The sequence below is a fragment of the Artibeus jamaicensis genome, unplaced genomic scaffold, assembly GCF_021234435.1.
Source record: "Artibeus jamaicensis isolate MK-2021 breed Jamaican fruit bat unplaced genomic scaffold, CSHL_Jam_final scaffold_1019, whole genome shotgun sequence".
NCBI classification, from domain to species: Eukaryota; Metazoa; Chordata; class Mammalia; order Chiroptera; family Phyllostomidae; genus Artibeus; species Artibeus jamaicensis.
The window spans coordinates 10,265,237-10,278,121 of NW_026522025.1; positions in this window are offsets into that span (position 1 = coordinate 10,265,237).

Genomic DNA, 12,885 nt, shown 5'->3' on the forward strand with positions numbered 1-12,885 from the left:
TTTCAACTTTGGTTTCAGTTTCTTGAGCTTAACTACAGTAAACCCTTGAGCAGCATGGGTTTGAATTGTACAGTTCCATGTACACATGGGTTTTCAATAAATATACACTTAGCCCTCCATATCCTTGGCTTTACATCCACGAATTCAGCCAACCACAGATTGAAAACAGCATTTTTCATCTGTGGTTTTGGATTCTGTGGATATGGAGAACTGACTCTATACATTGTTCTATGCCATGTTTTATAAGTGACTTGAGCATCTGCAGATTTTGGTATCCCTAGGGGAGTTCTGGAGCCAATCCCCTGAAAATATCAAGGGATAGAATAAAGTTTGGGGAGAGTCCAAAATTACACACTGGTTTTTGACAGCACTGGGGTCAATGTCCCAAACCCCAGTGTTGTTCAAAAGTCAACTATCAAAGTTGACTTTGATTACAATCAAAGATGAGACATGCTATGTTCACAAAGGGTGTGGTAATTTCCAACTGTAAATTCCAGAAAGGTTTTCTGTTGGAATTGCTGAACTGATTCAAATCACAGTTCCCCAAGGGAAACCTTAAATAAACAATTTACTTTATATAGGCACAACTTAAGAAGGAATACAGAACATCATCAAACATATTCAGAGAACAGCTAGAAGAGGAGGGATCCAGAGTGACAAAAATTTAGTGGCCAGGATAGTACTCACATCAGCCATTATGTGGTTAATTCTTCAGAAGTTTTAAGAAGAGAAAGGGCTGTAATAGGGAAAAGTGTAAGTACTTCCAAACGGTTCACTTCTACTCTTGCCATCCCATTTACTTAGAGTTCATGCACTGATCCTTTGAACTGCATGAAATATAACTCTTACATGTCAGGTGTTGAAAGGATGGCCCAGAGGTTCAAGGAAAATGATTTAGTTAAAAGACCTCTTGAAAAAGATACATGTAGACTTCAGCCCAGCCATACCACCAACTGGCTATGTGGTTTGGTAAAATTTGTTTAACTTTTATGATCCTGTCTTTTCTCGTTTGTAAAGTGAAATATTAATACCTGAATTATGGAGTTATTCTGTTTCCCTGGTCTGTAGTTTCCTCATCTATAAAATCCAAGTATTATACTAGACGCTCTCCTAGGCCCTTTCAAGCACTATCAGTCTCTAAAATTGGTTCTGGAGTTGGAGGAGGTTCTTTCACCACAAGAAAAATAATGGTAAAAGCATCAAATCTCCTAGTATACTTCAGATCAAAGGAGGAATTGGTTATAGCAATATAGGCACACTTCTACCAGAGGAAGTCATAAAAGCAGGTAACCCTCTCAATAAGATGATTTAATTTTCAATTAACATAGGATAAGAAGCTTTTTGTGATATTTATATTTGTGGGCCCAGAATTAAATGGGTGCCAACAGACTATACTCAGTACACAGAAAGCCACTGTCAGCCTGGCTGGCATAGCTCAGTAGATTGAGCGTGGGCCTGCAAACCAGAGTATCGCAGTTCAATTCCCAGTCAGGGCACATGCCTGGGTTGCAGGCCAGTTCCCAGCAGAGGACGCATGAGAGGCAACCATACATTGCTATTTCTCTCCCACTCTTTCTCCTTCCCTTTCCCTCTCTCAAAAAATAAATAAATAAAATATTAAAAAAAGAAACCCACTGTCGGTGCTATTAAATTGATGGTGTATTTAAACAGTACTCTTATAAGGGACATTAATTTTTATTCAGTGGGAAACATGACCTATACTAAACTGATGTATCAGTCATCAAAAAGGGGGAAAGACTGCGCAGTCAGAAAAAGGAAGAGCATTAATTTTTTCTGATTTGTGTACATGTAGTAACTACTGATGACATAAGATGTGAATGAGTTTGCACTGGATTGTTCTATTGTCAACTTAGTTAAACTTGGAACTTGGTTTTCCAGAATTCTGTTCTGTATATGAATCTGAGTTAGCCAAAAGAAGAACTTGTGTGAGATTTGAGCTACGAAAGTAGATCAGTGGCCATTACTCTCTGAAGGTTTTATTATGGTCAGTGACAGACAGACACAGAGGTTCTCATTGGTTTCCAGCTGGTCTTCACTCTTCTCTACACACCTAGCTCCTCTTCCATACCATGGGCTCTGCTGAACAACAACAGCTCCAAGCTCACCACCAGACACTGGACTTACACAGGCAATACTTTCGCAGAGGAGGCAACAACTTTCCATTGACTTCATTCACCATGAGATGCTGCCTTGAGGTCCCACTCCAACAGCTGGACATTGACATGGTTTCTCAAGTATGAAGCTCTAACTTGTCCATCTGCACAAATGCTTCCAAAAGATTGTTTAGTGACCTATTTCTCTGATACCACAACCCTTCTTTAAAAACTTTGCTTCAAGAAGTCCTTCCACAATTGTGTCATGTCTAATTCCTTTAATCAGTTTCTTATTTAAACGCTCACAGGAATTCTGCTTCCCTGGCTAAATCCTGACAGATACAGAAAATTTCACATAGGCATCAGAAACTGCCATAGCTTACAACCTAAAATATGGGCCTTTGACACTGGGCAGCAAGATAAGGTCAGAGGGTAATTAGGACATTGTAGAGATTAAAAGAGCAGTGAGTACATTGCCATTGGAGGCCAGGTAAGAAGCAATCCATTTAATGTAGTGACGCAACAACTGGCAAAGCTAACACATGTGGTAATTTAGAAGTTAGAAAATATACCTAAGAAACTTGTGAATCTGCCTAAAAACATTTCCAAGCAGAATGTTGAAAGCATCTTTTATCTACATACAATAAGTTGCGAAAGAGAGATATGAGGTAAGAAGAAAAATGGCCAATTTTCAAGCAGAATGATCTTTTAATTACATATGCAAATAAGACTTCTATGAGCAAACACCTCTGTTTATGTATATTCGTGCAACTTAGAATTTGCTAATTTAAAAAATAAAGTTGTTTCACATTCCCTGGTCTCTACAGCCAGGAAATCTTTTCAAATTAATAATTGGCCTCAGAGTAAAGACTAAACATGTGTCTATAAAAAGCTTTATTCAAACCTCAGGAAAATTTAAATTGGTGGCTAATAGATATTCTCAGTAGGCAAAAAGGGGTTAAAAATCTTAACCAAATATTCTCTGGGCAGAAAGTATGCTGATAATGTACTTAGTTGCAAACACAGGTCGACTTTAATTTTTTAAAAAATGCTCAAAAAGTTTTATCAAAACAAATGAAAGTCAAGAGCAAAAGAGAAGAGTGGGTTAGAGCATCACACCAAGAGAACAGAACTGAACCTAGTCAATGAACATGCCCTCTCCACCATACCATAGGGAGCTCTAACATATGCCCTGCTGGATTTCAGAATTTCTGTGAATAGTAGCTACTACTACTCACACTCCTATTCTCCCATTACTGAATGCATCTTTTGGAATCATTCATCTCCTATGTCACCACTGAATGCCGGGTGAGACACAGATAGCTTGCTTGTCTTTCTAATTAATAGTTTCCAGAATCAAAAGCAACTACCCATAAGAAAATGAATTAGAGATCTTGAGACTTCCAGCCAAGATGGAGGCATAGGTAGACACACTGCGCCCCTCATGCAACCAAAATTAAGGACTACAAAGATTTAGAAACAAAAAAGCACCCAGAACTGACAGAAAATTGAAGTGTATGGAAGTCCGACAATGATTCATCCAGGTCGGTAAGAGGGGTGGAGTCAGCGGCTGGAGGAGAGGGGTCGTGGCAGGAAAAAGTGGCGGCTAGCGGACCTGGGTGCTCAGGGGGCAGCTGGCTGATTCCAGACACAGGTGGCAACGAGCAGAACCAGTGAGCTGCCCAAGGCAGCTGGCTGACCATGGTCACACATTCACACACATGCAGATAAACCAGGCGAAAATAAGCAGCAAGACAGACCACGCAACCCTGGGAAGCACTGGGAAATAAAGCCTAAAGGCACTGAGAGGTGCCAGGAGAGACTCCGAGCCTCACAGGAGAGTTCTAGGACCAACAGGGTTCTAGAACATACACAAGCCCACCCACCTGGGAACCAGCACCAGAAGGGCCCAATTTGCTTGTGGGACACAGCAGAAGGGACTGAAATTCAAGAGAGAGCAGAGCAAGTGCCACTGTCCCCTCTCTGACCCCACTCCTACATACATGCTGTATGCATCACAACCCAGCACTGGTTGCCCCACTATGATGAACACCTAAGGCTCCGCCCTTCATTACATAACAGTTTCAACCAGACTGAAAAAACATTGCTCAAAGAAAGAACAGATCAAAGCCCCAGAGCCAATACTTTTTTTAAGTGACCAAGAGATAGCTAACCTATCAGATGCACAGCTCAAAGCATTGGTGATCGGGATGCTCACAGAACTGGTTGATTTTGGTTGCAAATTAAATGAAAAAATGAAGGCTACACTAAGTTATATGATAGGAAATGCACAGGGAACCAATAGTGATGGGAAGAAAATTGGAACTCGAATCAATAGAGTGGACCAGAAGGAAGAAAGAAACAACCAAACAGTAAATAATGAAGAAACAAAAATTCAAAAAAATAAGGAAAACCTTAAAAACCTCCAGGACATCTTTAAACATTCCAACATCCAAATTATAAGGGTGCCAGAAGGGGAAGAGAAAAGAACAAGTGGAAGAGTTATTTGGACAAATAATAAAGGAGAACTTCCTCACTCTGGCAAAAGAAATAGACTTCCAGGAAGTCCAGGAAGCTCAGAGAGTCCCAAAGAATTTGAACACACCAAGGCACATCATAATTACATTACCCAAGATTAAAATGAAGGAGACAATTCTAGAAGCAGCAAGAGATAAGGGGACAGTCACCTACAAAGGAGTTCCCATCAGACTGTCAGCTGATTTCTCAAAAGAAACCTTACAGGTAAGAAGGAGCTGACAAGAAGTATTCCAAGTCATGAAAAGCAAGGACCTACATCCAAGATTGCTCTATCCAGCAAAGCTATCATTTAGAATGGAAAGGCAGACAAAGCGCTTCTCAGATAAAGTCAAGTTAAAGGAGTTCATCATCACCAAGCCCTTATTATTTGAATTGTTAAAGGGACTTATCTAAGAAAAAGAAAATAAAAATATAAACAATAAAAAGACAGCAAAGTCACAGTCATTAACAACCACGCCTAAAACAAAAGCAAACTAAGCTAACTACAACAGGAACAGAACCACAGAATGGAGATTACATGGAGGGCTAGCAACAGGGTAGTGGGAGGAGAAGGGGGGAAAAGGTATGGAGAATAAGTAGCATAGATGGTAGGTAGAAAATAGACATGGGGAGAGTACGAATAGTATGGGAAATGGAAAAGCTAAAGAACTTATGACACATGAACATGAACTAAGGGGGGGGGAATGTGGGTGGGATGGGGTGTGCAGGGTGAAGGGGAATGAAGGGGGAAATGGGACAACTGAATAGCATAATCAATAAAATATATATATTTTTAAAAGATGAATTAGAGAGACATTATCTTCATCTAGACCTAATGTAGATAGTGAGATAATGACTGCATAATGAGATGAGACTTTGGGGGGGATATTAGGGGTCTCATTCCATTATGAAAGGTTAAATATATTTTGTATATGGATAAAATGCAAATAAGTGTGACCAGAGGATATATTGTGGGGTTGGCTGAAGGGTGTAATATTGGCCGCAAATTCTTTGAAGATCCTACCACCAAGACTACCTGTTTCTCCACCTTTTTCATCTGAAATTTCCATGTGACTTTCTTTGACAACAGAAAATAAGAGAAGTGTTAGGTACCACAAATATTTTTACTCTCTTAGAAAATTGCCACTCCATGAACAAGCCCAGACTAGGCTCTTTGGAGCTGAAACATGACATGCTGAGAAATACCACATGGAAGTAGAGATCAGTCAACCTAACTGTTGTATTCATTCCAATCGAGTCCAAGTTGAGTTCCAAATATATAAAGGCCATCTAGGCCAACTACTCCCTAGAAAGTCAACCAACTAACTTTAAATGCATAAGTGAGTCCAGTCACCACATGGATGATCCCACTACAAGTTGCTAATCCACAGAATCATGAATAAATAAATGTCTAATTATGTAGGTGGCATGTTGTGTAGCAGTGAAAGCCAAGGTAGTTTCAGGGACACAAAACCTTAGAGATGAAATGTTAAAGTGACACTCACTCTCAAGCCTGACCAAGTGCATCCTTAATTTTTGCCCCATGTATCTCTCTCTCCTAACCCTAGGCCCTGGCTCTCTTATATGACTAGATTAAAAACCATTATAATCCAGGTGTCAGTGGTGAAGGAACACTACACATTTGCAGCATGAAGTGGAAAAATAGTTACCTAAATTATCATCTGCAGTACCTGGAATCAAGTGCCCATAGAAGAGAATTCTTTAAGTTACCTACTAGTTGCTGTCACAGATAATTTTAGTAAAAATAGGAAGTTGGTAGGTTTGTTCTTAAGTGAAGAAGAACCTGGGGAGAAAATGATGAGCTTAGGACTTTAAATTAGCAGTTCAAAGTTTGATTAAATAACCAGAAAGTTTGTATGACTACACTAAAAATAAAAGAAAAAGAAAAAGGAAAAAATATTATCTTCCACAGGTCAAGATTTCAGAAAACCAAACCAAAAATGTGATCCTAAGGGTGACTGAATTATAACACAAAATGTATTACAAACTCATAGGGTCTTATATTAAAGTTAAGGTATTGAATGGGAAGAGATAAGACCCTTGAAATAGGAATAATGCATATCAGCAAATTCCAATGAAGCTGAGGAAATTGAACTCCAATTCTTTTCAGCATTCTTTGCCAATAGAAGCAATACTTTCTTCCTAATATTTTTTAGGAAAAAAAAGATGGTGAAGGGACTAAAAAGCATCAAAGAACATCGGTAGAAATAGGATTGCTTTGTGCAGGAAACAAAACACAAGCAGGAACATGAGTTTTGACTCTAATTATGTGAAGGAATAGCTATTGTAAGAGGCTTGGGTTTGTATCATCTGACTTAAAGAAGAAAAATTAAGAATCAATCAGTAGACATTGTGTGTATATACTGATTTTCCATGCTAGAACTTCTTCCTAGATTTTCTTGAGAAAATTATGCTTTCCCAAGTCCTGAATGCCAAGAAAACTTGTCAAGGTATCAGGAAAGTGAGAAAAAGTATTATAATTTTCTGAAAAAAATAATTTTAACAATTAGTATAGAGATATTATGGCTCAAAAAAACTTACAGGTGTCAAGATGAAGGCAAGAGCAAGAACTTGTTAATATATCTGAGAACCAGGACAAGAATATGTAAGAAAAGAGTAGTCACTACCTAACAGTAAGTCTTGCTTATAGCTGAGGACATGTTATAAGTGTTTGTTTGTGGCCTTGTCTACTGCTGGTGGTGAATGTGTCTTAAAAATAAAATAATTATTAACAACTGTAGTACATATATACTTATTATGCATATTATGCATAATTATTATACATATATAAAGTATATGAACTTTATATAAATCTTATGGTTGGTATATCAAGAAATAACAGTTTGGGAAGTAAAGTAAGTTCCTAAAATGAGAATTTGATTCATGGTTTTGTGTAGTGTTTCTAACCTTTCTAGGAGACCTGCATGTTATGTTATTTGAATTACCAAGTGTTTGAATTATTGGAATTTTTCTTGGTGTTTTCCTGTATTTGAATTAGGCTTTGTTTTTTGTAAATACTACTACATTTTTTATTTATTAAATAAGGTTTTTAGCTACATAGAATAATGACTAAAGTTTATGATACTGTTGAAAAAATCTCAGAATCACTTTAGAATTTGAGAATTCCTAGAATTTCTGATTGCTTGCTCCAAGTCCCCCAAATTACATCTGTTGGGAATTTGGAAACACTAATGCAAATAGATTTTGACTTTTTTTAAGGAATAACTTTTTTACATTTTTTTTCTGCAAAACGAAGAAAAGGACCAGTGGTAACTGGCAAGTTCTTCACCATTTAGAGGTATTCAAGTAAAGTGTGATGATTAAGGAACTCAATCATGCAATGAGTAGTTGAACAAAATGCCTCCCTAGTCTTGGCATTGTGTGTCTTTCGATGCACTTTCAGTGTAGTTAGTAGCTGTATGTTACTAACATACAGCTGTATGTTCAGCTGTAGTTAGTAGCCCATAAATATTAGTTAGGACTCATACCAGCTACAAGTAAACCAACCCCAATTCAAACTATTTTATGTATGAAAGAGATTTATTGTTCCATGTAGAAAAAAACATTTAGGTACAAAATATGCAGGCATATCTAGATATAAGACTTAATAGATGCCATAGATATCTGTATTTCCTATTTATTGACTTTCTTTGAAATTGTCTTAAATCTCAGTCATTAACTCCCTGCACAAAGGCAAAAACAGCACAAAAATTCATCCCAATAGGACGTTTGTACACTGTTGGTAGGAATGTAAACTGGTATAGCCACTATGGAAAGTAGTATGAAGGTTCCTCAAAAAATTCAAAACAGAACTATCAGATGACCCAGCAACCCCACTTCTGAGCACAAACCCAAAGGAAACAAAACCATTATCTTGAAAAGATAACTCTACTCCCATGTTCATTGAAGCATTAATCATAATAGCCAAGATATAAAAACAACCTAAGTGTCTGTCAGTGGATGAGTAGATCAAGAATGAATGAATATATATATATATATATATTCAAGAATGTTATATATATACATATATATAATATTATCCAGCTTTAAAAAAAGAAGAAAACCCTGTCATTTGTGTCAACATGGATGGATATAGAGAACACTATGGTAAGTGAAATAAGCCCAACAGAGAATGACAGATACTTCATGGTATCACTCACGTGTGAAATATTTTAAAGTCAAATTTATGGAAACAGAGTAGAAAATGGTTGTCACACACTCAGGGGTGGGAGAAATAGAGCAAGGTTGATAAAAGGGTGCATACTTTCAGTTATAAAATGAATAAAGTTTGAGGATTTAATGTATTATAACATGTTGATTATAGTTGATAACATTGTATTATACTATTGAAATTTGGAAAGAGAATAGAACATAAATGTTCTCACCAAAAAACGTGGGGTAATTATTAACTGAGGTGATGGATGTCTTAATTAACTCAATGGTGGGGAATTTTTTCACAATGTATGCATATAACAAATCATCCCATATACATTTTAAATATCCTGCAATTTTACTTGTGAATTATATCTCAATAAACCTGAAAAAAAAAACCAGGAGTTTCCACAACAAAAAATTTTTTGTCTTAACTGCTTAGTATATGCAGTTACATCAAATATCTTCCATTTGCACCATCATACTCTCCTCTGTACCCTGGAAGGCTGTCTTATATGGACTACATCAGAAGTGTCCTTCACTTTATGCTAGATTCTACCAATAGTAAGCCATGTCAGGAGGAGAAAGGAAGGAGAACGAGAGCAAGGTATTCATTCATCTGGCTCCCTCCCTACAAGATCACCTTGGATAGTCTGTATTCCATGACCAAAGTGGGCTATTCAACAAGAGACTCTTTCTCTCTCTCTAACTACTCCTTCCTTTCATCTCTTTGACTGAGGAAGATAGTTCCTCCACCTGTACTACTCTCAGGATTATGAAGTATTCTATCTTTTCTAGTACTCTTATTTATAGACCAGTGGACAGAGGACTTCTCTTTTTCAATAATTCTAGCAGAAGTCTCAGAGCTGATGCTCATTGGCTTCCATTTCATAGCTTTTATCTATGGTCAAAGAAATGCAGTGCTTTCATTAGCCCAACCTGGTTTATGTACTTGTCCCTGTGAGTAGAATCAGTCCCACTGGAACCACATGGACTGAGCTTGGGAGAGATAGTTCCCCAAAGGAAATCTAAATGGGTGTGAGTTTTAAAGCAAAACAATTTATCTACAAAATCAGAGAAGTCACAAATGTTTTGAGTCTCAGCTCACCTATAAGATAGTAGTAATACATTAATCTATATCGTGTAAATAAACCAGATTCTCCTTTAAGTTTTCTTATATCCTTAAAATCTATGGCTCTAACTCCAACAATGCACACTGACTAAATATAACATGTAATTCTATTTCCTGTTCTACCACCAATTATCTATACAACCTTGGAAAAGTCAGCTATCTTTTCTGGGCTTTTATTTCTTTATCTGTAAAGTGAGAAGGTTGGAATAAATTATCTCAAGTGTATTCTAGATATAAGATCCCTATAAATCTATAGTTATTTCATAAATTCCAAGTTCTATTGGCATTCATGGATTGAAGACACTAAATATAACATAAGACTCCATCTCTTGGGGAAAAGAAATAGAAGTGTATTGGAAAAATATGAAAAGACAGACCTCCAGCCAAATGGAGGCATAGGCAGATACACTTTGCCTCCTTGCACAACCAAAAGAAGGACAACAACAAATTTAAAAACAAAAAAATAACCAGAGCTGCCATAAAATCAAACCATATCAAAGTCCAACAACCAAGGAGTTAAAAAAGAGACATTCATCCAGACTGGTTGGAGGGGTGGAGATGGGCAGCTGGGGCAGAGAGGACTTGTGGCAAAGTGGCAGCTGGAGGACCTTGTCAGAGAGGCAGCAGCTGGCAGAGCAGGAGTCCCATATTTGCATGTGAATAAACTGGGAGGAACAACTGGGAAGTGAGACAGGCTGCACAACCCAGGTCTCCAGCACAGGGAAATAAAGCCACAAAACTTATGATTGAAAAAACCTGTGAAGGTTGGGGTGGCAGGAAGAACTTCCAGCCTCATAGGAGATTTTGTTGGAGAGACCCACAGTGTCCTAGAAGGTACACAAACCCACCCACTCAGAAATCAGCACCAGAAAGGCCCAGTTTGCTTATAGAAAGCAGGGGAAGTAACTGAAAACCAACTGAGAGCTGAGCAAGAAGTATTGTTCCCTCTCCAACCCTTCTCCCACATACAATGCCACAACATAGCAACTTGGTGCCCTGCTCTGGTGAAAACCTAAGGCTCTGCCCCTTACTATATAACAGGCAGGCCAAAATAAAGAAATATGGCCCAAATGAAAGAACAGATTAAAGCTCCAGGAAAATACAAACAAGTGATGAAGAGATAGCCAGCCTATCAGATGCAGAGTTCAAAACACTAGTAATCAGGATGCTTAAAGAATTGGTTGAGTATGATCACAAAATAAAAGAAAAAATGAAGAATATGAAAAGTAAAATGTACAGGGAGCCAATAGTAATGGGAAGGAAACCAAGACTCAGATCAATGGTTTGGAACAGAAGGAAGAAACATTCGACCAGAAAAGAATGAAGAAACAAGAATTCAAAAATAGGAGAAGAGGCTTACAAACCTCCGGGACAACTTTAAACATTCCAACATCCGAATCATAAGGGTGGGAGAAGGAGAAGAGGATGAGCAAGAAGTTGAACACTTATGTGAAAATATAATGAAGGAGAACTTCCATGATCTGGCAAAAAAAAAAAATAGACTTCCAGGAAGTCCAGGAAGTTCAGAGAGTCCCAAAGAAATTGGACCAAGAAGAAACACACCAAGGCACATCATAATTATATTACCCAAAACTAAAATGAAGGAGAGAATCTTAAAAGCAGCAAGAGGAAAGGAGAGAGTTGCCTACAAAGGAGTTCCCATAAGACTGTCAGCTGATTTCCCAAAATAAAACTTATAGGCAAGAAGGGGCTGAAAAGAAGTATCTGAAGTCATGAAATGCAGGGACCTACAGCCAAGATTACTCTATCCAGCAAAGCTATCATTTAGAATGGAAGGGCAGATAAAGTGCTTCCCATATAAGGTCAAGTTAAAGGAGTTCATCATTACCAGGCCCTTATTATATGAAATGTTAAAGGGACTTATCTAAGAAAGAGAAGATTAAAACTATGACCAGTAAAGTGACAACAAACACAACTATTAACAACTGAACCTAAAGAAAAACAAAAATAAAACAAACTAAGCAAACAACTAGAAGAGGAACAGAATCACAGAAAATGAGATCACATGGAGGGTTATCAGTGGGGGGCAAGAGATGGGGGTAAAGGCACAGGGAATAAGAAGTATAAGTGGTAGGTACAAAATAGACAGGGGGAGGTTAAGAATAGTATGGAAAATAGAGAAGTCAAATAACTTATATGTATGACCCATGGACATGAACTAAATGGAGAAATGCTAGTGGAAGGGGGCATACAGGGTTGAGGGCAATAAAGTGGAGAAAAATGGGACTTTCTCCCCTTTAATCAAGAAAATATATTTTAAAATAAATAAAAGTTATTTTTAATCTTCAAATTAAAAAGAAAAGACATAGAGTCTAAAAAAATAGTAACAAAACTTTGGAAACACTAGAAATCAAACCTTTTTGGGAATCTAAACAGTAGGTGGTCTCTTTAGACACTACCTACACAATAAATCAGCTCCATTTTTCATCCCTCCATCATTCCACTCTATTCAAAATCCAAGGCATAAGATTGGGATTGGATTAAAGTGAGCTGTCTTCTCATCTTCTGGCTGGGGGTGGCAGAGCACTCGTTGACAATTCCCATCAGGACAATACACCATGGAAGATGCATAATGATTCTCCTAAAGTAGAAAAGGTAATGAGCAGCCAAAAACTACTGAGTTTCTTTATACAAGCCAATGATAGCTCCAGAAGCTGGGTGCGACTTTGCTTTAACTTATATTTCCAATATAGCTCTGTGTAAATTTATTTTAAAGTTTCCTTGAAACTATAAGTCATAGTTCCAGAACTTAAAAGAAAGAGAGAGAGGGAGAGAGAGAGAATATATATATATATATATATTGTGGGAGAGAGAGAGAGAGGAAGGAAGGAAGGGAGGAAGGAATCACCTAAAGATCTAGAGATTAGAAATGACTTTTAAAATGAGATTTACTTCTCAGGAACATTGTAAAAGACCAATAACTCAGTT